Here is a 24012-nt window from a genome sequence, read left to right as displayed (position 1 = left end):
AGGAGACTCCAGAGACTTAGGTTCGATCCCCTGGAGAAGAGAACAGTAACCCACTGCAGTATTCTCACCTGTTAAATTCCATGGACAAAGGAGCCTGGCAGGCTACAATCTGTAGGGTCACAAAGAGTTGGGTGTGACTGAGCACTGCACTGAACCCTCACTTTTGACAAGTGATCAACTTCCTCATCCCCCACCTTTGATACATATGTCCTTCACCTGCCTTAACAGCAAGAATTCTGCTGTCACTTTAACAAGAATCCTTTGAAGTCTCCTCTCAGTCATTTTCTATCCACTGAGCCCTTCAAGCTGCCTTTTGGCTATAAATCCCTCTTGTCCTGGTGTGTTCAGAGTTGAGTCAGATATTTCTCCCCTATTGCAATACTGCTGTTGCAATAGTCCCGAGGAAAGTCTTTTTTTTTTACCATTTTAACAAATGTCAGAGTTAACCTTTAACCTTGCTCCTCATTCCCTGAAATTCGTATTCCCATGTCTTTCTTTACTTCTTCTGCAGGCCTCCTCTTGCCTCTCTGGCCATCCCTTCACCTGCTCCCACCCCTGGTGATATTCTTCAAGGCTTAAACTAGGTGTCTTCTATCCTGTACTCTCTGCAAGGATGTAATTTGTTATAGAGAATTTCAAACAATTCATTAGGTCACAGATGGTTTCCTTGAGCCCACATCTCTGCCACAGGCTTCCCCTGACTACCTGAATTTTTTTTTAAATTAATTTATTTTTTACTGTTACTGGACCTTTGATGTTCCACACGGGCTTTCTTTAGTTTTGGCGAGCTGAGGCTACTCTTTGTTTCAGTGTTTGGGCATCTCATTGCAGTGGCTTCCCTTGTTGTGAAGCACAGGTCCTAGGTGCGCAAGCTCAGTAGTTGCAGCTCGTGGGCCTTAGAGCACAGGCTCAGTAGTTGTGGCGCATGGGCTTAGTTGCTCCACAGCATGTGGAATCTTCCCAGACCAGGGGCCAAACCTGTGTCCCCTGCATTGGCAGGTGGATTCTCATCCACTGTGCTGCTAGGGAAGTCCTGGACTATATGGACTTCTCTTCAGATTTTTCAAAGGGAACCCTCGCCATCCAGAACTAAAGGCATCATCTTCCCCAGCCTGTCATTTCCTTTAGCCCCCTTGCTCTTTCTAGAGGCCATAACATTGTACCTGGGTGTGGAGCGATCTTGCTCCCAAAGGCCAGTATGTTTACTTAATTTCATCTCATCATTCATACTTGAGCTAAGCCCAGAGTCTCTTAGAGAGTCTGCTCTGTCCCCACACTCCTCAGAGTTCAGGTTCCACAACTGTATGTTTCCACAGCAGTACCATAATCCTCTCACTCATGACCCCGCTTGAAAGAGGGAACCTCAGACAAATCCACATGGAGCATCTGCAAAACAACCATTTCAGACTCTTCAAAAATGCCAGTGTCATGAAAGACAGAAAAAGTTCAGAGACTGGTACAAAAGATGCATTGCTGGATTATCTCCAAGGCGTTACAATATTGGCGTGATTTGGAATAGTTTAACATAGACTGCATGTGTGCATGCTCAGTCGATGTCTTGTCCAACTCTTTGTGACTCCTTGGACTGTAGCCCACCAGGCTTCTCTGTCCATGGGATTTCCCAGGTAAGAATATTGGAGTGGGTTGCCATTTCCTCCATCCAGGGGATCTTCCTGACTCAGGGATAGAACGCAGGGCTCCTTCATCTCCTGCATTGGCTAGCAGATTCTCTACTACTGAGACACTTGTATATTAGATAATAAATATTAAATGTCTTGGATTTGATGATGATACTGAGTTAATATATGAGAATTATAGGGAATTTCCCTGTAGTCCAGTGGTTAGGACTCCAAGCTCTCACTGCCAAGGGCGTAAGTTCCATCACTTGTCAGGGAACTAGTATTCTACATGAAACATGGCTTAGCAAAAAAAAAAATGTTGCTTAATATATGAGAATTATGATATATAATATATAAGAATTCTTTAGGCGAAAAACATTGAAGTGCCTTGGGATAAATTCCAATAAGAAATGTAACTTATTCTCAAATAATTCAGAAAAAAAAGTCAGTGTATATGTCTATATACCTATAAATATAGGTGTATATGTATGCCTGTATTTATCATTCACATATATTTATACATATGTACATGTATATATTTATACATATATACATGTATATATTCATATTATATGTAATCAAGGGGCTTCTGTGGTACCTTGGACAGTTAAGACCTGCTTGCAATGCAGGAGACCTGAGTTTGATCCCTGGGTTGTGAAGATCCCCTGGAGAAGGAAATGGCAGCCCACTTCAGTATTCTTGCCGGGAGAATCCCATGGACAGAGAAGCCTGGCGGGCTACAGTCCAAGGAATTGCAAAGAGTCGGACATGACTGAGTGACTCACACACACACACACACACACACACACACACACACACACACACAAACATATCTAGCTATCTATAGAGAAAACATGTATTAAAAGCCTAAAAATAAAATCAAAGCAAAGGGTATATTGTATCATTTTTGCAACATTTATAGGTTTGAACTTTTCCAAAATAAAAAAACTGAAGAAAATGAAGTAAAGTAACGCTCAAAATTCTCCAAGCCAGGCTTCAACAATACATGAACCGTGAACTTCCTGATATTCAAGCTGGTTTTAGAAGAGGCAGAGGAACCAGAGATCAAATTGCCAACATCCGCTGGATCATGGAAAAAGCAAGAGAGTTCCAGAAAAACATCTATTTCTGCTTTATTGACTATGCCAAAGCCTTTGACTGTGTGGATCACAACAAACTGTGGAAAATTCTGAAAGAGATGGGAATACCAGACCACCTAACCTGCCTCTTGAGAAATCTGTATGCAGGTCAGGAAGCAACAGTTACAACTGGACATGGAACAATAGACTAGTTCCAAATAGGAAAAGGAGTATGTCAAGGCTGTATATTGTCACCATGCTTATTTAACTTCTATGCAGAGTACATCATGAGAAACGTTGGGCTGGAAGAAGCACAAGCTGGAATCAATATTACCGGGAGAAATGTCAGTAAACTCAGATATGCAGATGACACCACCCTTATGGCAGAAAGTGAAGAGGAACTAAAAGCCTCTTGATGAAAGTGAAACTGGAGAGTGAAAAAGTTGGCTTGAAGCTCAATACTCAGAAAACAAAGATCATGGCATCTGGTCCCATCACTTCATGGAAAATAGATGGGGAAACAGTGTCAGACTTTATTTTTTGGGGCTCCAAAATCACTGCAGATGGTGATTGTAGCCATGAAATTAAAAGACGCTTACTCCTTGGAAGAAAAGTTATGACCAACCTAGATAGCATATTTGAAAGCAGGGACATTACTTTGCCGACTAAGGTCCATCTAGTCAAGGCTATGGTTTTTCCTGTGGTCATGTATGGATGTGAGAGTTGGACTGTGAAGAAGGCTGAGTGCCAAAGAATTGATGCTTTTGAACTGTGGTGTTGGAGAAGACTCTTGAGAGTCCCTTGGACTGCAACGAGATCCAACCAGTCCATTCTGAAGGAGATCAGCCCTGGGATTTCTTTGGAAGGGATGATGCTAAAGCTGAAACTCCAGTACTTTGGCCACCTCATGCGAAGAGTTGACTCATTGGAAAAGACTCTGATGCTGGGAAGGATTGGGGGCAGGAGGAGAAGGGGATGACAAAGGATGAGATGGCTGGATGGCATCACGGACTCGATGGACGTGAGTCTGAGTGAACTCCGGGAGTTGGTGATGGACAGGGAGGCCTGGCATGCTGCGATTCATGGGGTGCAAAGGGCACGACTGAGCGACTGAACTGAACTGAAAGTGTAAAAGACTCTGCACATGGACATCACCAGATGGCCAACACAGAAATCATACTGATTATATTCTTTGCAACCAAAGATGGAGAAGCTGTATATATACCAGGAGTGGACTGTGGCTCAGATCATGAATTCCTTATTGCCAAATTCAGACTTAAATTGAAGAAAGTGGGCCAAACCACTAGACCATTCAGGTATGACCTAAATCAAATCCCTTATGATTATACAGTGGAAGTGAGAAATAGATTTAAGGGACTAGATCTGATAGAGTGCCTAATGAATTATGGATGGAGGTTCATGACATTGTACAGGAGACAGGGATTAAGACCATCCCCAAGAAAAAGAAATGCAAAAAAGCAAAATGGCTGTCTGGGGAGGCCTTACAAATACCTGTGAAAAGAAGAGAAGCCAAAAGCAAAGGAGAAAAGGAAAGATATACCCATTTGAATGCAGAGTTCCAAAGAATAGCAAGGAGAGATAAGAAAGCCTTCCTCAGTGATGAGTGCAAAGAAATAGAGGAAAACAACAGAATGGGAAAGACTAGAGATCTCTTCAAGAAAATTAGAGATACCAAAGGAATATTTCATGCAAGGATGGGTTCAATAAAGGACAGAAATGATATGGACCTAACTGAAGCAGAAGATATTAAGAAGAGGTGGCAAGAATACACAGAAGAATTATACAAAAAGATCTTCACAACCCAGATAATCTCGATGGTGTGATCACTCACCTAGAGCCAGACATCCTGGAATGTGAAGTCAAGTGTGCCTTAGAAAGCATCACTATGAACAAAGCTAGTGGAGGTGATGGAATTCCAGTTGAACTATTTCAAATCCTAAAAGATGATGCTGTGAAAGTGCTGCACTCAATATGCCAGCAAGTTTGGAAAACTCAGCAGTGGCCACAGGACTGGAAAAGGTCAGTTTTCATTCCAATTCCAAAGAAAAGCAATGCCAAAGAATGCTCAAACTACCGCACAATTGCACTCATCTCACACGCTAGTAAAGTAATGCTCAAAATTCTCCAAGCCAAGCTTCAGCAATATGTGAACGGCGAACTTCCTGATGTTCAGGCTGGTTTAGAAAAGGCAGAGGAACCAGAGATCAAATTGCCAACATCTGCTGGATCATGGAAAAAGCAAGAGAGTTCCAGAAAAACATCTGTTTCTGCTTTGTTGACTATGCCAAAGCCTTTGACTGTGTGGATCACAACAAACTGTGGAAAATTCTGAAAGAGATGGGAATAGCATACCACCTGACCTGCCTCTTGAGAAACCTATATGCAGATCAGGAAGCAACAGTTAGAACTGGACATGGAACAACAGACTAGTTCCAAATAGGAAAAGGAGTACGTCAAGGCTGTATATTGTCAGCCTGCTTATTTAACTTCTGTGCAGAGTACATCATGAGAAATGCTGGACTGGATGAAGCACAAACTGGAATTAAGATTGCTGGGAGAAATATCAATAACCTCAGATATGCAGATGACACCACCCTTATGGCAGAAAACAAAGAAGAACTAAAGAGCCTCTTGATGAAAGTGAAAGAGGAGAGTGAAAAAGTTGACTTAAAGCTCAATACTCAGAAGACTAAGATCATGGCATCTGGTCCCATCACTTCATAGCAAATAGATGGGGAAACAGTGGAAACAGTTTCAGACTTTATGGTTTTGGGCTCCAAAATCACTGCAGATAGTGATTGCAGCCATGAAATTAAAAGACACTTACTCCTTGGAAGAAAAGTCATGACCAACCTAGACATCATATCAAAAAGCAGAGACATTACTTTACTGACAAAAGTCCATTTGGTCAAAGCTATGGTTTTTCCAGTGGTCATGTATGGATATGAGAGTAGGACTATAAAGAAAGCTGAGTGCCAAAGAATTGATTCTTTTGAACTGTGGTGTTGGAGAAGACTCTTGAGAGTCCCTTGGACTGCAAGGAGATCCAACCAGTCCATCCTAAAGGAGATCAGTCCTGGGTGTTCATTGGAAGGACTGATGTTGAAGCTGAAACTCCAATACTTTGGCCACCTGATGGGAAAAGCAGACTCATTTGAAAAGACCCTGTTGCTGGACAAGATTGATGATAGGAGGAGAAGGGGACGACAGAGGATGAGATGGTTGGATGGCATCACCAACTCAATGGACATGAGTTTGGGTGGACTCTGGGAGTTGGCAATGGAGAGGGAGGCCTGACATGATGCGGTTCATGGGATCACAAAGAGTCGGCCATGACTGAGTGACTGAACTGAAAGTGTAAAAAGCTTTGGAAAAAGAAAATGAAGTTTTGGAGAAGAACTTCTTGATAACAGTCCTTCAGGCCCATGTTGTCATCCTCTTGTTTTCATATACAGTCCCAAAAGATGGACTTTAAAAAAAAATTCTGAGATGCAATTTAATGATTTAAAATACAATCCAAAAAAATAAAGTAAAATAAAATACAATACAATTGATAGCAATCTAATTGTTCAAAATCATAGAAATATAGCTTATTCTTTCCAGTTCTTACGTTGGACATAGACTGTGCAACTGTTTGTTCTATTATATTTTATTTTTTGGCCATGTCTCACAACATGTGGGACCTTAGTTCCCCTACCAGGGATCAAACTCACACCCCCTGCTTTGAAAGTACAGAGTTTTTACCACTGGACACTGAAGGAAGTCCCTGTATTATTTCAAAAAATAAATAAATAAAGCAGGCCATTCAAAAAATAATGATGAGAGTATAAAGGAAAAAAAGATTTAGTTTGGTCCAAGTCTGAGGTCTTGTGGTACACACACACGCACACACACAAAAGAGAGGATTAGTAAAATTAAACTCTGATGTTAATGAAACGGGAAATAAAAACAAAGCAATAAAAGGCTTAGAAGGGTTAGTCCCAAGTTGTTTCTTCAGAAGCCTGATCAAAGAAAAAGAAAGTAAAAGGTTAAAGGAGATGCATTAAAAATTAGAAAGGAAATGTAGCCAGAAATTGCCTGGAAAGTATTGTGTGCCATTCTATTACAAAAATTTCCTGCTGAATATTTAAGGATCAAATCTGACATAAGAGGAAGAAAGCATGACTATCTCAATTACCACGGAAAAAATGGGAAAGGTGATTAAAAAGCCGTATAATAAACACCCGTATACCCTTACTCAACAGACTTCCTAGGTGGCTCTGTGGTAAAGAATCTGCCTGCTAGGCAGGAGACTCGGGTTCAATCCCTAGATTAGGAAGATCCCCTGGAGAAGGAAATGGCATCCCACTCCAGTATTCTTGCCTGGGAAATCCTATGGAAAGAGAAGCCTAGTGGGCTACAATCCGTGGGGTCTCAAGAGTGAGACATGATTGAGTGACTAAACAAGAAAACCGACTCAGATTTTCTTATTGCTAAGATTTTGCCTCCTTTGCCTTATTGTTTGTTCTCTCTCTATGTATATTCTTAACATTTTTTTTCCAGAACAATTTGAGAATAAATTGCAAACATCATGGCCCTTTACTCCTTATGTGATACAAAGTGCACTTGTGGCAGTGAAAAATTCAGTGATGGGGTCCTTCATAGGCTGGGATGACAGTAAGACACGGCAACAGCGAACTGGACTCCCTGGCATTACTGGGAATAATGAGATTCTGAAATAGCAGAGACAAGTGGGAGCACTTAACCATCAGAGGCAGGGTGGACATAATTACTGGAACAGGCAGGAGTCTTGCAGTGGCAACCAGGGTATCTTGATATACAGAAACCTGGGGCAATGGCTAATGATCCATAAGGTCTTTGGGGAAGAGATATGATGGCATCTGAATATTGTTTGGTTGTATAACCAGAAAACATGGAGAGCTGGGAAGCAAAAGACTGGTGCCCTGCACTTCAGTGGAAAATTACAAGTTTTCACCCGGTTTCTAGATGAGTCAGTTTTTAGACTGACAGACGGGCATTCCAGTTCCCTGTGAGAAAGGAGCTGGTAAGGCCACTGCAAAAATGTACAATATTCCTTTAGTTTTTTTCTTAAACAGACCTGTGGCTGTTTTCTAGAGAAATTGTCCACCACAGAAAAGGGAATACAGAGGCTTCTTATAGGTGGCAAGGCCAGCAGAATACACTGACTGTCCTGCCACAGTGCTGTGTTAACTCTCCTGCTTTCTGTTACGGCATAATCCACAGGGATCTTGATCATCTTGATATTCTATGGAACATGATACTAATTGAATTTTGTTGAACAAAATATGGTAAGTACTCTGGATGCCCAGATGCCAGCTAGCAGGGGAAAAAAAAACTTTACCCAAAATTCAAAGTGTTTGCCATATTGGCGAAATTTTTATGAACCCACTGGTTTGTACCTCCATCATTATGGAAGATGCAGATAGTATTAAAAAAGAAAGAAATAGCATTTTGGGGAACTCTTTGAGACAAAATAGCACTGATTCATTTACTTTCTAATTCAAACAATGTCCAGAGCAAGGGGAAATTTCTCATAGATCCAAATACAAGGCAAATTGCCTGCCCCTTGGCCACCGAACGTAGCAGCACCTGTGATGCCCAGGTGTCCATGATAGGTAAAGATACCATGTGGAGTCAGGAAGGGCCAGTAGGAGGTTTGCAGCACGGCCTTCTAGGGATCTGGAACAGTTGTCAATGTGTGTATGTGGGTTGGAGACCCCCTTGTTGTTGTTCAGTCGCTCAGTCGTATCCAACTCTTTGCAATCCCATGGAATACAGCATGCTAGGCTTCCCTGTCCTTCAACATCTCCCAGAGTTTGCTCAAACTCATGTCCATCGAGTCAGTGATGCCGTCCAACCATCTTATCGTCTGTCATCCTCTTCTCCTCTTGCCCTCAATCTTTCCCAGCATCAGGGTATTTTCCAGTGAGTTGGCTCTTCGCATCAGGTGGCCAGAGTATTGGAGTTTCTGCTTCAGCACCAGTCCTTCCAATAAATATTCAGGGTTGATTTCTGGAACTTCCCCAATGGCTCAGCAGGTAAAGAATCTGCTTGCAATGCAGGAGACCCAGGTTCGATCCCTGGGTTGGGAAGATTTCCTGGAGAAAGAAAGGGCAACCCACTCCAGTATTCTTGCCTGGGAAATCCCATGTACAGAGAGGAGTGGCAGGCTACAGTCCAAACGGTCACAAAGAGCTGGACAGGACTGAATGACCAAGCATACATAGTTGCTTTTATTTGGGGACCTTTCTGAGGACTGTAGTATATGGGAGACAGCCTCTCAGATTCTTAGGCACTCTTCCAAAGAGGTAAAGGAGAAGACAGTATACATAGGAGTTTTTGCTGGAGAAGAACAAAACCCGTGTAGTTGAACATCAAAAGACTACTGCTAATCAAAAGAAAACCCAAACATCTCATGTTAATAATTTTAGTGCTTTTCTATACATGAGAAGATGCAATAATCCAGGCTCATTGAAATTATTCCTTTGATATGCATCTTAATTGTCTAGGAACAGTATCTATTTTTCTCCATCCTGAAGAATTCTCCTTAGGGAACATGGGCAGTAGCTGATGGCTCTATGGAAGGCAACATTCATAGTTTACTGGAATGGCAGATGGTTTTCTTTTAAGTAGTATTTTATTCTAAGAGTATACAACATTAGAGACAAAGGGACTTTTTTTTTTAAATTGGAGGATAATTGGTTTACAAAGTGTTGATTTCTGCCATATAACAACTCGAATCAATCATAGTAATATATACATCCCCTCCCTCTTGAGCCTTCCTCCATTCCCCACATCCCACTTCTCTAGGTCATAGCAGAGCTGGGATCCCTGTGTTATATAGCAGCTTCACACTAGTTATCTATTTTACACACTATAGGGTATATATGTTAATGGTACTTTCTCCACTTATCCTACCCACCTCTTCTCCCACTGTGTGCACAAATTCCTTCTCTACATCTGCGTCTCCATTTCTTCGTTATAAATACATTCATCCGCAAAGGGACATTTTAACCAAATACAATTTTTTTCCCCTTGGAATAGCAGTTTTTGTCCAAGTACAATTTGTATTTTGAGAGAAGAGGCCTGAAGTAGGTATGTGTATGAACTCCTGAGGTGTGGTGAGTAGCTTGGCTAGGAGGTCGGAGACCTAGAAAATGTAAAACGGGAAGATTAGAGACAAAAGGGTATGAACCTGTGTGCATGAGCACAGGGCGTGTGTATCTTTGTGTTTCAAGTCAGGGCCCACCAAAAGCATCCACCTCAGAAGATACACTCAGCAGCCATGTGAACAGGGTGACATAACAGGTGAATATCAGCTAGCCTCTGTCTTTCATAACCCTACTGTTTGTGTGATTGACAGCTGGAGAAACAGCGTGGACTCCTTCTGTCCAAGATTGATCAAACGACATTTACCATTGTCACCAGCTGGGCCGTGTGGTCCCATCCCTTAGGGGAAAGCAGCCAGTCTCTTGGTGGCAGATTGATTACATCTAATCTATTCTGGACATGACAGTGATTACTTTTTTTTTTTAGTTGAGATATAGTTGCTTTACAATGTTGTGTTAATTCTGCAGTACAACAAAGTGAATCAGCTATAATATGCGTATATACCCTCCCTCTTTGGCTTCCCTCCCATCCTCATCCCCCATCCCCCCCCCATTCTTTTTATTTATTATTTACTTATTTGGGCCTCAGGTAGCTGAGTGGCACAGAATCCACCTGCTATTACAGGAGACATGGGTTTGACCCCTGGGTCAGAGAGATCATCTGGAGAAGGAAATGGCAACCCACTCCAGTGTTTTTGCTTGGAAAATCCCATGGACAGAGGAGTCTGACGGGCTACAATCCATGGGGTCACATAGAGTTGGACATGACTTAGCTACTAAACAACAAGGGTTCATTTATTTAATTGGCTGTGTTTGGTCTTGGTTGCAGCATGTGAGAACTGCCATCTTTGTTTCATCATGGAAACTCTTTGTTGAGGGCTGTGGAATCTAGTTCCCTGACCAGAGATTGAACCTGGTTCCCCTGCATTGTGGGGGAAGAGTCTTAGCCACTAGACCATCAAGGAAGTCCCCCACCCATTCTTACTAAAGTTTATCCCTACTGCACACCTGGTTGTAATTCACTGCCTGCAATGAACGTCTCTACCAGCACCACTGTGAAAGGGTCATGGAAGGCTTGATTATCCTTGAGTGTGAATGAGACATAACAATGGGTACTAATTATAATAATGGGATTCAAAATAGATCCCATTTTGAATAAATACAAAAAAGATCTTCACGACCAAGATAATCATGATGGTATGATCACTCACCCAGGGCCAGATATCCTGGAATGTGAAGTCAAGTGGGCCTTAGAAAGCATCACTATGAACAAAGCTAGTGGAGGTGATGGAATTCCAGTTGAACTATTTCAAATCCTGAAAGATGCTGTGAAAGTGCTGCACTCAATATGCCAGCGTTTTGGAAAACTCAGCAGTGGCCACAGGACTGGAAAAGGTCAGTTTTCATTCCAATCCCAAAGAAAGGCAATGCCAAAGAATGCTCAAACTACCGCACAATTGCACTCATCTCACACACTAGTAAAGTAATGCTCAAAATTCTCCAAGCCAGGCTTCAAGCAATATGTGAACTGTGAACTTCCAGATGTTCAAGCTGGTTTTAGAAAAGGCAGAGGAACCAGACATCAAATTGCCAACATCCGCTGGATCATTGAAAAAGCAAGAGTGTTCCAGAAAAATATCTACTTCTGCTTTATTGACTATGCCAAAGCCTTTGACTGTGTGGATCACAACAAACTGTGGAAAATTCTGAAAGAGATGGGAATAGCAGACCACCTGACCTGCCTCTTGAGAAATCTATATGCAGGTCAGGAAGCAACAGTTAGAACTGGACATGGAACAACAGACTGGTTTCAAATAGGAAAAGGAGTACGTCAAGGCTGTATATTGTCACCCTGCTTATTTAACTTCTATGCCGAGTACATCATGAGAAACATTGGGCTGGAAGAAGCACAAGCTGGAATCAAGATTGCCGGGAGAAATGTCAATAACCTCAGATATGCAGATGACACCACCCTTATGGCAGAAAGTGAAGAGGAACTAAAGAGCCTCTTGATGAAAGTGAAAGAGGAGAGTGAAAATGTTGGCTTAAAGCTCAACATTCAGAAAACGAAGATCATGGCATCTGGTCCCATCACTTCATGGGAAATAGATGGGAAGACAGTGGAAACAGTGTCAGACTTTATTTTTGGGGGGGCTCCAAAATCACTGCAGGTGGTGATTGTAGCCATGAAATTAAAAGACGCTTACTCCTTGGAAGAAAAGTTATGACCAACCTAGATAGCATATTGAAAAGCAGAGACATTACTTTGCCAACAAAGGTCCATCTAGTCAAGGCTATGGTTTTTCCTGTGGTCATGTATGAATGTGAGAGTTGGACTGTGAAGAAGGCTGAGCGCTGAAGAATTGATGCTTTTGAACTGTGGTGTTGGAGAAGACTCTTGAGAATCCCTTGGACTGCAAGGAGATCTAACCAGTCCATTCTGAAGGAGATCAGCCCTGGGATTTCTTTTGGAAGGAATGATGCTAAAGCTGAAACTCCAGTACTTTGGCCACCTCGTGCAAAGAGTTGACTCATTGGAAAAGACTCTGATGCTGAGAAAGATTGAGGGCAGGAGGAGAAGGGGACGACAGAGGATGAGATGGCTGGATGGCATCACTGACTCGATGGATGTGAGTCTGAGTTGGTGATGGACAGGGAGGCCTGGCGTGCTGCGATTCATGGGGTCACAAAGAGTCGGACACAACTGAGCAACTGAACTGAACGAACTGAACCATATACCAGATCTCCCAAAAGCAGCCAACCAGGTAAATATTTGGATGACCCATTAAAACCTCAGCCCTGGTGACATTTTAGGAACAACATTTAGAGTTAAGACATTCTTCTTTCTCCAAGGATGCAGCCTATGCATTGTATCAATGACCAGAATATGCAGGTTCTAGAATTAAGGGGAAGAATCAAGAGTGCCTTTTCTCATCTCATCTCATAATAAGCAGGTTGTCAACCTGAAGCTCTACTGGAACCAAGGGCCTGGTTTACAGAAAATGAATGCCTGTTCCAGGGGATGAAGTAAGGTTTCGACTCTTTTGGGTTTCTTTAGTCTTTTTTACAACTTCTTACTTCAGATATTTCTCCAGTATTCTTGCCTGGGAAATCCCATGGACACAGGAGCCTTGCAGGCTACAGTCCATGGTATTGCAAAGAGTCAGACACAACTGAGCGACTAAGCTTTATTTACATGAGTCTCTAATTTGCAGCTTTTATTTTTCTGTAACTGGAGCATCTAAGACTATGAATATCTAAAGAGTGTTTGTGGGGACTTCCCTGGTGGTCCAGTGGCTACAACTCCTCGCTCCCAATACAGAAGGCCCAGATTCAATCCCTGGTCAGGGTACTAGATCCCACATACTGCAACTGAAGATCCTGCGTGCCTTAACTAAGACTCAGCATGTCCAAATGAGTAAATTAACTAATTAATTTAAAAAATAGTGTTTGTGATATGGTAGTATATTGTCATTATTCTGCATACTAAGTGATTTCCACAATAGTTTCTTCTTTGACATATCAGTTATTTAGAGTTTATCTCATGAATTTCCAAATACAGTATTCTTCTAATTTTCTTTCGGTTAATACTTTCTAATTTAAATGGATTACAGTCAAAGAGTGACATCAGTCTTTTAAGATTTGAGGAAATTAGCTCCATGAGATCTTTTTTCATAAAAGTTCCATGTGAGATTCCAAATAATGTGTATTCCACAACAGTTGTTCTACTTCTGCTTCAAAGCTAAACTTCCTGGCTGCAGAGTTTAGTTAATATAATAGCATCTTGACCTAAATATTGCAGAAGGTAATGTGTAAAATATTTCATGGGTGGTAGCTCTGTAAATTTCTCCTGGTAGTTCTTTCATGTTTTATTTACATACAGTACTTTGAAGCTATTTAGGTAGGCTCACATAATTCTATACTTCTATACTAGTGTTATGTTCCTGGTGTAATAAACCTTTTATCATAATGGAGTGATCCTTTTTATCTCTAGTAGTGCTTTTTGCCTTAAATTCTATTTTGCCTGATCATAACATGGCTACATCTGCTTTCTTTCCCTTAGTCTGTCCATATACCCTGTTGTATTCCTTTACTTTGTTAATTTTATTTTTTTTCCTTTTGGCCATGCCACATGGGGCATGTGGGATAGTTCCTGGACTAGAGATGGAACCTTTGGCCCCTGAAGTGGAAGCACTGAGTCCTAACCACTAAATCTTCAGGGCATTCCCAATCTTTGTTTTTTTTTTTTAAGTGAAAATGTTCAGTTATTTGTATTTTATATACTCCTTTTAAATTTATATGATAATCAGCTCTTTATTATCTCTAAAGATTATTTATAATCTCTAAAGAGATTATCATCCCTTTATATTATTTTATCCATTTTATTTTGTGCTTTATATTTGGCTTCTTTTCTATTTTTATTCCTCTCTGGTGGCTCAGATGGTAAGAATCTGCCTATAGTGCAGGAGACCCAGGTTTGATCCATGGGTTACTAAGATCCTCTGGGGAAGGAAATGACAACCCACCCAATGTTCTTGCCTGAGAAATTCCATGGACAGAGAAGCCTGGTGGGCTATAGTCCATGGGGTCACAAAGAGTTGAACATGACTGAACTATAATTCTTAAAGAGATGGGAATACCAGACACCTGACCTGCCTCTTGAGAAATCTGTATGCAGGTCAAGAAGCAACAGTGAGAACTGGCCATGGAACAACAGACTGGTTCCAAATCAGGAAGGAGTATGTCAAGGCTGCATATTGTCACCCTGCTTATTTAACCGGTATGCAGAGTACATCATGCAAAATGCCAGGCTGAATGAAGCACAAACTGGAATTAAGATTGCCGGGAGAAATATCAATAACCTCAGATAGGCAGATGACACCACCCTTATCGCAGAAACTGAAGAAGAACTAAAGAGCCTCATGTTGAAAGTGCAAGAGGAGAGTGAAAAAGTTGGCTTAAAACTCAACTAAGAAAACTAAGATCATGGCATCCGGTCCCATCACTTCATGACAAATAGATGGGGAAACAATGGAAACAGTGACTGACTTTATTTTTTGGAATCCAAAATCACTGCAGATGGTGACTGCAGCCATGAAATTAAAAAATGCTTGCTCCTTGGAAGAAAATCTATGACCAACCTAGACAGCATATTAAAAAGCAGAGACATTACTTTGCCAACAAAGATCCTTCTAGTCAAAGCTATGGTTTTTCCAGTAGTCGTGTATGGATGTGAGTGCCAAAGAACTGACGCTTTTGAACTGTGGTGTTGGAGAAGACTCTTGAGAGTCCTTTGGACTGCAAGGAGATCAAAGCAGTGAATCCTAAAGAAAATCAGTCCTGAATATTCATTGGAAGGACTGATGCTGAAGCTGAAACTCCAGTACTTTGGCCACCTGATGTGAAGAACTGTCTCAATAGAAAAGACCCTGATGCTGGGCAAGATTGAAGGCAGGAGGAGAAAGGGACAACAAAGGATGAGATGGTTGGTTGCCATCACCAATTCTATGGACATGAGTTTGAGCAAGCTCTGGGAGTTGGTGATGGACAGGGAAGCCTGGCGTGCTGCAGTCCATGGGGTCACAAACAGTCAGACACAACTGAGCGACTGAACTGAGCTGAGCTACTAACACACATTGGCTTCTTTGGAATCGATTAAATATTTTTTCTAATTCCTTTTTAAATTTTTACAAGTATGAGATTTATATATTTTAGCCTAATAATTTTTACCCCAGGTATTTTGACATTCATGATTAACTTGGTAAAATCTAAAATAAATAGCTTTATAGCCTTCAAACTACACAAGGATGTTTGAGTACATGAACCTCAGTTCCTCCCCCATTTACCTGTTCATTTTGCTGTTTTAAGCCCAGCAGATGGTTTTCTTGTTTTACAGCATCAGTGTTCTTTATTCTTTCCTGTATTTCTGATCTTTTTTGTGGATTGCTTCCCTTCTATCTAAAGTACATTCTTTAGGGACTTCCCTTGTGGTCCAGTGGTTAAGACTTCTCACTTCCAATGCAAGGGTTAGGGTTTGATCCCTGGTTGGGGGACTATGATCCCACATGTGGTGTGGCCAAAAAATAATAAATATGTAAAGTACATTCGTTAGAATTTCCTGAAGTTCTGTTGGGGACATACCCTTTACAGCCCAATACCCATGGGGAGCATGTTCCTAGAGCTGCCGGGGGTACTCAAGTACCTTATATAAAGTGGTGTGGTACAATGAATACAGTTGGCCCTTGTATGGGCATGCTTAATCAACTGGTGATGGAAATATTTGTGCACAAGACTTCAGGTTGTTAAATAACGGGAGAGACTTTCCTGCTCAGGATAACTTGTGACCCGATTGCCTAAAAGATTACTCAGGCCTGAAAATGAGCAAGAAGCTATCTCCAGGAATAAAAGTTAAAATGTTCTTTTAGAGGAAATTGGGCAACTCTGTAGCATCTGCCTGTATCTGCTGGACTTAGATTAATGCCACAGGGCAGGTTACATGTGGGAGGCACAGGCTGAGCCTCAGAAGCTAAGGGTCAAGGCATTCTGGAAGTAGGGGGAGGGAAGCTTACGGGCCCACAGGTAGGAAGACAGGGAGGTCCCAGCTTTATTTTAAGCTGGAACAAGTTTCCCGTTTAGAAAGGCTGGGAAGGAAGTTTTATGTTATAAATGCAAATATCTGAGGTGTGCGGTCAGGCCCCAGGGCATGAGAGACAGCTGGATCTACAGGAGAGGCAGAAACGCTTGCAGAATTAACCCCTCTCGTTGCTGTCAAGGTCTTTCGTCCAGTCCATACTTCGGGAGGAGAGAGGGTACAGGAAGTGAACACAGATTCCCAGAGTTTGTTGTTCCAAAAAGGTGGCTTGGTGAATGCAATTCCTTATACGCACTTTTAGTTGTTCTGCTTGTGACATTGCAAGAATTTTTTTTTTAAACCTAACCCAGACATGCTCTCAGGGACCCTAATTCAACTCCAAGCCCTCTCTGACCAGAACCAGAGGGTGGGAGAGTTACGCATTGTGGTAAGATGATAAATGTCTGGTAGGGGTGCAAAATGGCTTCCCAGGTGGAGCTAGTGGTGAAGAATCCCCTTCCAATGTAGGAGATGCTAGAGATGTGGGTTTGATCCCTTTGTCAGGAAGATCCCATGGAGGAGAAAATGGCAACCTACTCCATATCCTTGTCTGTGAAATCCCATGGACTGAGGAGCTTTGCAGGCTACAGCCCATGGGGTTGCAAGGAGTAGGACAAGAGTGAAGTGACTTAGCATGCATTTATTATTTAGGCTGTCCCAGCTTTCAGTTGCAGCACTCAGGATCTTCACTCCTCACTGAAGTGTGTGGGATCTTTTAGCTGCGGCAGAGAGGATCCAGTTCCCTGACCAGGGACTGAATTCAGGGCCCCTGCGTGCGGAGCTTGAAGTCTTAGCCACTGGGCCACCAGGGAAGCCCCAAAGTAAGCTGTATTTTGTCCCATAGGAATACTAGGTTCCATCACCAGCTCTGCAATTCTCTTTGGGAGGATATTCCTCCGACTGCCATGTATTACACCTGCTCTTGTCAAGTGGTAAGGTCATCTCACCACCTTCCTTCTGGCAGTGGAGTGTTGCCCCCTGGCCTCTATTTCAGGACCCCATCAACCCCATTAGTAGTGGAGCACAATTCTGCCTCCCCCACCAGCCCTGGTCTAGCGAGGGCAGCCATATCTGATTTTCTCACTGATGCTGCTGGCCCTTCTCACCAGTGCATCCTTAGTGCTTGGGTAATTAGAATGCTCTCCAGGTCCTCCTGTTGGTTTTCTGTCCTCAGTGATGTATCTATTCCAGTATGCCCACTTCTCTGAGCCTTTGAGCTCTTCACCCGCTCTTTGCCATGGTGGTTCTGGCAGTTCTACTTCACTTAGTGGAGGCCATGGCTTTTCTGAGCTTCCATGAACCAGGGAAATAGAGCATTAGCACCATCTCCAGCTCCTTGCCAGGGTGTAAGTCCTATACCATATGGCAGGGCTCCTGAATCAGCAGTATGTTCTCCTTTACCCAGCTTTATGTTTCATCTCACCCAGTGCAGCATGAGGAGAATATAGTCCCAGGTCTGTCCCCTAGCTCCTGCTGGGCACACTTGGGCCATGTCCTGCAGTTCCTTTGATAGACAGTTCTTCCTCCCCTCAGCAGACCCAGTATCATTCTGTCAAGTAGTGAGCGATCTCCAAGCAGCTGTAAAGTATCAGGTACAGGCAAGGCCTGGCTGGTAAAGAAGGAAGAAGTCACTAATAAGGACCTACTGTATACCACAGGGAACTCTACTCAACTCTCTGTAATGACCCATATGGAAAGAGAATCTTAAAAAGAGTGGATATATGTATACAAGGGCAGGAGGAGAAGGGGGCAACAGAGGATGAGATGGTTGGATGGCATCACTGACTTAGTGGACATGAGTTTGAGCAAATTCCAGGACATAATAAACGACAGGGAAGCCTGGCATGCTGGGGCCTGTAGGGTCGCAAAGAGTCTGACACGACTTAGTGACGGAACAGAAACGTACACTTCACTTTGCTGTACACCTGAAACTAACACAACACTGAAAATCCATTATACTCTGATAAGCATTTTAAACGGACTTCGCTGGTTGTCCAGTGGTTAAGAATCTGCCTGCCGATGCAGGAGACCTGGGTTTGATCCCTGATCTGGGAAGATTCCATATGCTGTGGAACAACTAAGCCCATGCACCCCAACTACTGAAGCCTGTATGCCGTAGAGCCTGTGCTCCGCAAAAAGACGCCACAATGAAAAGCCTGTGCACTGCAAGGAAGACCCAGTGCAGTCAAAATAAAGAAATAATTTTTAAAAAAGGAGCCCATTTTCCGATTAGGCCATTTATTACTCACATAGAAAGTGAAGTGTGAAGGTCAGAGGTCCCAGATCGCTGTGGTCCTTATGCAGGATGACAGCTAAACAAAAGGGGCCCAATGCAGTAACGTGGATGCTGCCTGGTACACAGCCTGTGTGGCAGCAAAGCAGCTTAGAGCTGCATCCATGCTCCAAGCAGGAGGAGGGATGGTAGACAGAATTCCAAGTGGCCCCAAGAGTCCCACCCCCTGCTGTACTCGCCTTCCCTGTGTAACCTCCTCCCCTTGAGTGTGGATGCCCCCTCTTCTTGCAGAAGTGCTCTGGGCAGGGTATGCAGAGCCCATAGAGGGTGTCTATGTTGACTTACCCTCATTCTCCAACACTGCTGGCCTGTGACACTGACCAGATAGGTAAGGTGAATGCAGATGTTGTAGAAATCCCTAGACTGCATCTTTCAAATCTTTTTGGAACTAATCTCTGTAATATCCCCAGGGGTACACAGTTATTTTTAGGTTACTGTCTTGGCCGTGGGAGGCCCTTTCCAGGACTCTATTTGGCCATTCCTCCCAACATACACCTTATTCCTCTTGCAAAGGATGAAAGGCTGGCAAAACAGCCATAAGGTGTGTCTAGGATCCCGCTAGACACACTTGACCCTCTGTGAGATGGATGGACTCTGGCCAAGACTTATCTCCCTCCTGACCTCTCAAAGCCTCTCTCTCTCTCTCCAGAGACTCCTAGTCCTCCAGGGATTAGGCTCAGATAAGCACTAGTATCTACAAATGTGGCTTTCAGTAAAATGAGCACAGATAGATTAAAGAATCCAATTCCAGCTCCTCTCATCTGCTAGACATATACCAGGCAAGATCCTGAAGCTTCCCAAGCCTGTTTGTTTATCTGTAAATTAAAGCCCAAAGTGTTCTTCTGATCATTTCTTGTTTGTGCTGCTGTTATAAAATTGCATACTATGTGCTTTCCACACTGCCTGGAATATAGCCTAATGACCATTACTACCGTTCACTTCTTTTGGAAAGGGCTTCCTGGGCGGTGCTAGTGGTAAAGAACCCACCTGCTAAGGCAAGAGACCTTAGAGATGCGAGTTTGATCCCTAGGTCTGGAAGATCCCCTAAGAGACTCATGTTTGACCCTAGGTTGGGAAGATCCCCTGGAGAAGGGAATGGCAACTCACTCCAGTAGTCTTGCCTGGAGAATCCCATGGACAGAGGAGCCTGGTGGGCTACAGTCCATGGGGTTGCAAAGAGCTGGACATGACTGAAGCAACTTAGCACCCATGCAGAGAGGAATAAAAACTTATATTACTATTTATCTGTATTTTAACAACCCACATCATCAGTTTTTAGTTATTCCTCGTTTATTTCCAACTTTTGTTGCTTTTTGATTACATGGGATTTAGGACTAGGTCACCCATCCAGTTGGCTTCGCTAGTGGCTCAGATGGTAAAGAATCTGGCTGCAATTCGGGAGACCCAGGTTTGATCCCTGGGTTGGGAAAATCCCCTAGAGAAGGAAATGGCAACCCAGTCCAGTATTCTTGCCTGGAGAATCCCATTTTTAGGGGAGGGCTACAGTCCATGGGGTCACAAAGTCGGACACAACTCAGTGACTAACACAAACACAAGACAGATTGGATAGATTTAAGTCCTCAGGAATCACATGAATTATTCCTCATTTTCAAATAATTGAGCTATAAGATTTGTATTTTACTTATCCTATTTTTATTTTTTTAGAGATGTTTTTGACATGGACCATTTGTAAAGTTTTTATTGAATCTGTTACAATGTTACTTCTGTTGTTTATGTTCTGGGTTTTTAGCTGTGAGGCATGTGGAATTTTAGGGCTTTTCCAGATGGCTCAAAGGTAAAGACTCTGCCTGCCAGTGCAGGAGACTCAGGAGACACAAGACATGGGTTCAGTCCCTAGGTTGAGAATCTTCTGGAGTAGGAAATGGCAACCCACTCCAGGGTTCTTGTCAGGAAAATCCCATGGATAGAGGAGGCTGGCAGTCTACAGTCCATGGGGTTGCAAAGAGTCAGACACCACTGAGTGACTGAGCATGCACGCACATGTGGAATCTTAGCTTTCTGACCAGGGATCAAACCCACATCTCCTGCACTGGAAGGCGGATTCTTAACCAGCGGACTGCCAGGGACGTCTCTACTTCTGCCTTTAGTGGTTCATGGTTTTTATAGATTATACTCCATTTAAAGTAGACTTAACTTTTACTTGTTAACATATAAGCTAGTCTAGGATTTCATCTGGGAAACATTTTTTTAACTCTACAAAATGTGTGCTTGTGACCATAATTGTTAGGAATGTGAATTAGTAAAGTATTTCTGTAGAGCAGATGTGTGTGTATGTGTTAATCACTCAGTTGTGTCTGATTCTTTGCGACCCCATGGACTGCAGCCTGCTGGGCTCCTCTGTCCATGGAATTCCAGGCAAGAATACTAGGGTGAGTTGCCATTTCCTCCTCCAAGGGTTCTTCCTGACCCAGGGATCCAATCCAGGTCTCCTGCACTGCAGGCAGATTCTTCACCATCTGAGTCACCAGGGAATCCCAGAGCAGACGTTATAGCTAGTTAAAACAAATTTAGGGACTCCCTAGAGTCTAAGATCCAGTGGGAATGGGGGAGGGAACTTAAGAATTTGCATTTCTAATCAAAACCACAATGAGTTACCATTTCATGCCAGTCAGAATGGCTGTGATCCTAAAGTCTACAATCAATAAATGCTGGAGAGGGTGTGGAGAAAAGGGAACCCTCTTACACTGTTGGTGGGAATGCAAACTAGTACAGCCACTACGGAAAACAGTGTAGAGATTCCTTAAAAACTGGGAATAGAACTGCCTTATGACCCAGCAATCCCACTGCTGGGCCTACACACTGAGGAAACCAGAATTGAAAGAGACACGTGTACCCCAATGTTCATTGCAGCACTGTTTATAATAGCCAGAACATGGAAGCAACCTAGATGTCCATCAGCAGATGAATGGATAAAAAGGCAGTGGTACATATACACAATAGAGTATTACTCAGCCATTAAAAAGAATACATTTGAATCAGTTCTAATGAGGTGGATGAAACTGGACCCTATACAGAGTGAAGTAAGCCAGAAAGAAAAACACCAATACAGTATACTAATGCATATATATGGAATTTAGAAAGATGGTAATGATAACCCTGTATGGGAGACAGCAAAAGAGACACAGATGTATAGAACAGTATTTTGGATTCTATGGGAGAGGGTGAGGGAGGGATGATTTGGGAGAATGGCATTAAAACATGTATAATATCATATAAGAAACAAATCGCCAGTCCAGGTTCGATGCAGGATACAGGATGCTTGGGGCTGGTGCACTGGGATGACCCAGAGGGATGGTATGGGGAGGAAGGTGGGAGGGGGGTTCAGGATGGGGAATATGTGTATACCCGTGGTGGATTCATGTTGGTGTATGGCAAAACCAATACAATATTGTAAAGTAATTAGCCTCCAATTAAAATAAATAAATTTAAATTAAAAATAAATAAATGAGAATTTGCATTTCTGACAGGTTCCCACATGATGCTGGTCCTGATGCTGCCAGTCCAGAGACCACTTTGAGAACTACTGATGTAGAGAATTCTAATAACATTTAATTAAAGACAGAAAAACATTCATAGGGAGTTCCCTGTAGTCCAGCTGTTAAGAATCTGCCTTCCAATACAGGGGTCACAGGTCTATTCCTGGTTGGGGAACTAAGATCTCACATGCCTCATGCCTACATGGGCAGCTAAGCCTGTGTGCCTGCACACCACAATGGAGAACCTTCATGCCACAATTAAGATGAAATTCAGCCAAATAAATAAATAAATATGAAAAAAATATTCATGAACTCTGATCAAGGATAAATGAAGATGAGCAATCCCAATCCCAATCCCAACAGCTACTTTGGAGGTTCTCCAGCTGACCCCTGAGGACCTGCTAGAGCCCCAGTTGATCAGGGCAAGCACCCCAATGCCAAGGAGTGTAGTGAAAGAGTGATTTGGCCAGTGCAGCCCCAGGTTTTCAGGGTGTGGCCAGGATAGCAGAGGAAAAGTGCAGTCAGGACCAGCTCTCAGACCCTGGTTATGTTTTTTCTATAGGACTTCCCTGGTGGCTCAGATGGTAAAGAATCTGCCTGCAATACAGGAGACCCAGGTTCCATCTCTGGGTTGAGAAGATCCCCTGGAGAAGGGCATGGCAACCCATTCCAGTATTCTTGCCTGAGAATTCCATGGACAGAGGAGCCTGGCTGGTTAGAGTCCATGAGGTAGCAGAGTCAGACACGATTGAGCAACTAACACTTTCATTTTCCACTTTATCAACATATAACACACCATGGATTTGACAGATTTATCTCTTTTGTTGCCTGATCCCCTCACCTCTCATCAGAATGCAGGTTTACTAGGGTAGAACTTTTGTAAACAGTGCTTGGATCATAGCAGGTGCTCAATAAGCTTTGACTGGCAATAACCATGTCTCTGGATGTTCGCAGCACTACTTTCAAAAGTGGCAGTCTTTCTGTGGGCAAAGGACATGGGGAAAGGAGTAGGAGAGAGCACAGCTTTCTACTGACTCACCTCAGTCCTTTGAATTTTTCCTACCAGTTGTTAAGAACAAGATGACAGGTCCAAGATGGAGTTGCTTATGCTGAACACTATGTCACCAAACTAAGCCTTAATTACACTTTTGGCTCTCCCAGCAGTGGAATCTTAACCCAGCCAATCAGGGATCACCTGATTAGCACTAGTGAGGTTATCTGCCTGTGAGACCACTGCCATCCCCTAAAGTTACCTTACAATAATCAATCTGCTATTTTTTGCCCAGTATAATTTCTTGTTCCTGTTCCTCTCTGCCTATAAAAGGTTTTCATTTTGTACAGTTCCTTGGGGCTCCTTTCTGTCGGCCAGACTGAGTGCTGCTGGCTTTGAACAGAATTTTTTTTGAAATTTTTGTTACATAAATTAACCCATTTACTATAGACTATCAATGTTATCAAATGGTGGCACTTTTACTTGTCCTTCAATTCCTTCCCTTTTCTGATGGCAGACTTTACTGTGACAGCAAAAATGGCACCCCAGCTTTACCCACTACCATTTTCACGCAGGAACCACAGAGCCAAATGCCCACAGCTCGTCTCTGCATCTTGGTTTTGCCTCAGAAGGAGCAAGTGTACTTGGTGCACTGGATGACTTCAGTTGTCTTCACCATTTTCCTGAGGGAGGCACCGTAACAGGTCCCGTGTTTGCCCATGATCCCGACCTTCTTGGTGCGTTTCACCAT

The 24012-nt window shown here is 42.9% G+C and overlaps 1 pseudogene; it reads right to left on the bottom strand.

Annotated features, from left to right (window-relative positions):
* Positions 1–24012, bottom strand: part of LOC121819043 (large ribosomal subunit protein eL43-like) — a 34044-nt pseudogene extending 10032 nt beyond the window's left edge.

This window comes from Ovis aries, chromosome 3 (genome assembly GCF_016772045.2).
Source record: "Ovis aries strain OAR_USU_Benz2616 breed Rambouillet chromosome 3, ARS-UI_Ramb_v3.0, whole genome shotgun sequence".
In the NCBI taxonomy this organism is placed as follows: Eukaryota; Metazoa; Chordata; class Mammalia; order Artiodactyla; family Bovidae; genus Ovis; species Ovis aries.
This window is presented reverse-complemented; position numbering and strand designations above follow the sequence as displayed.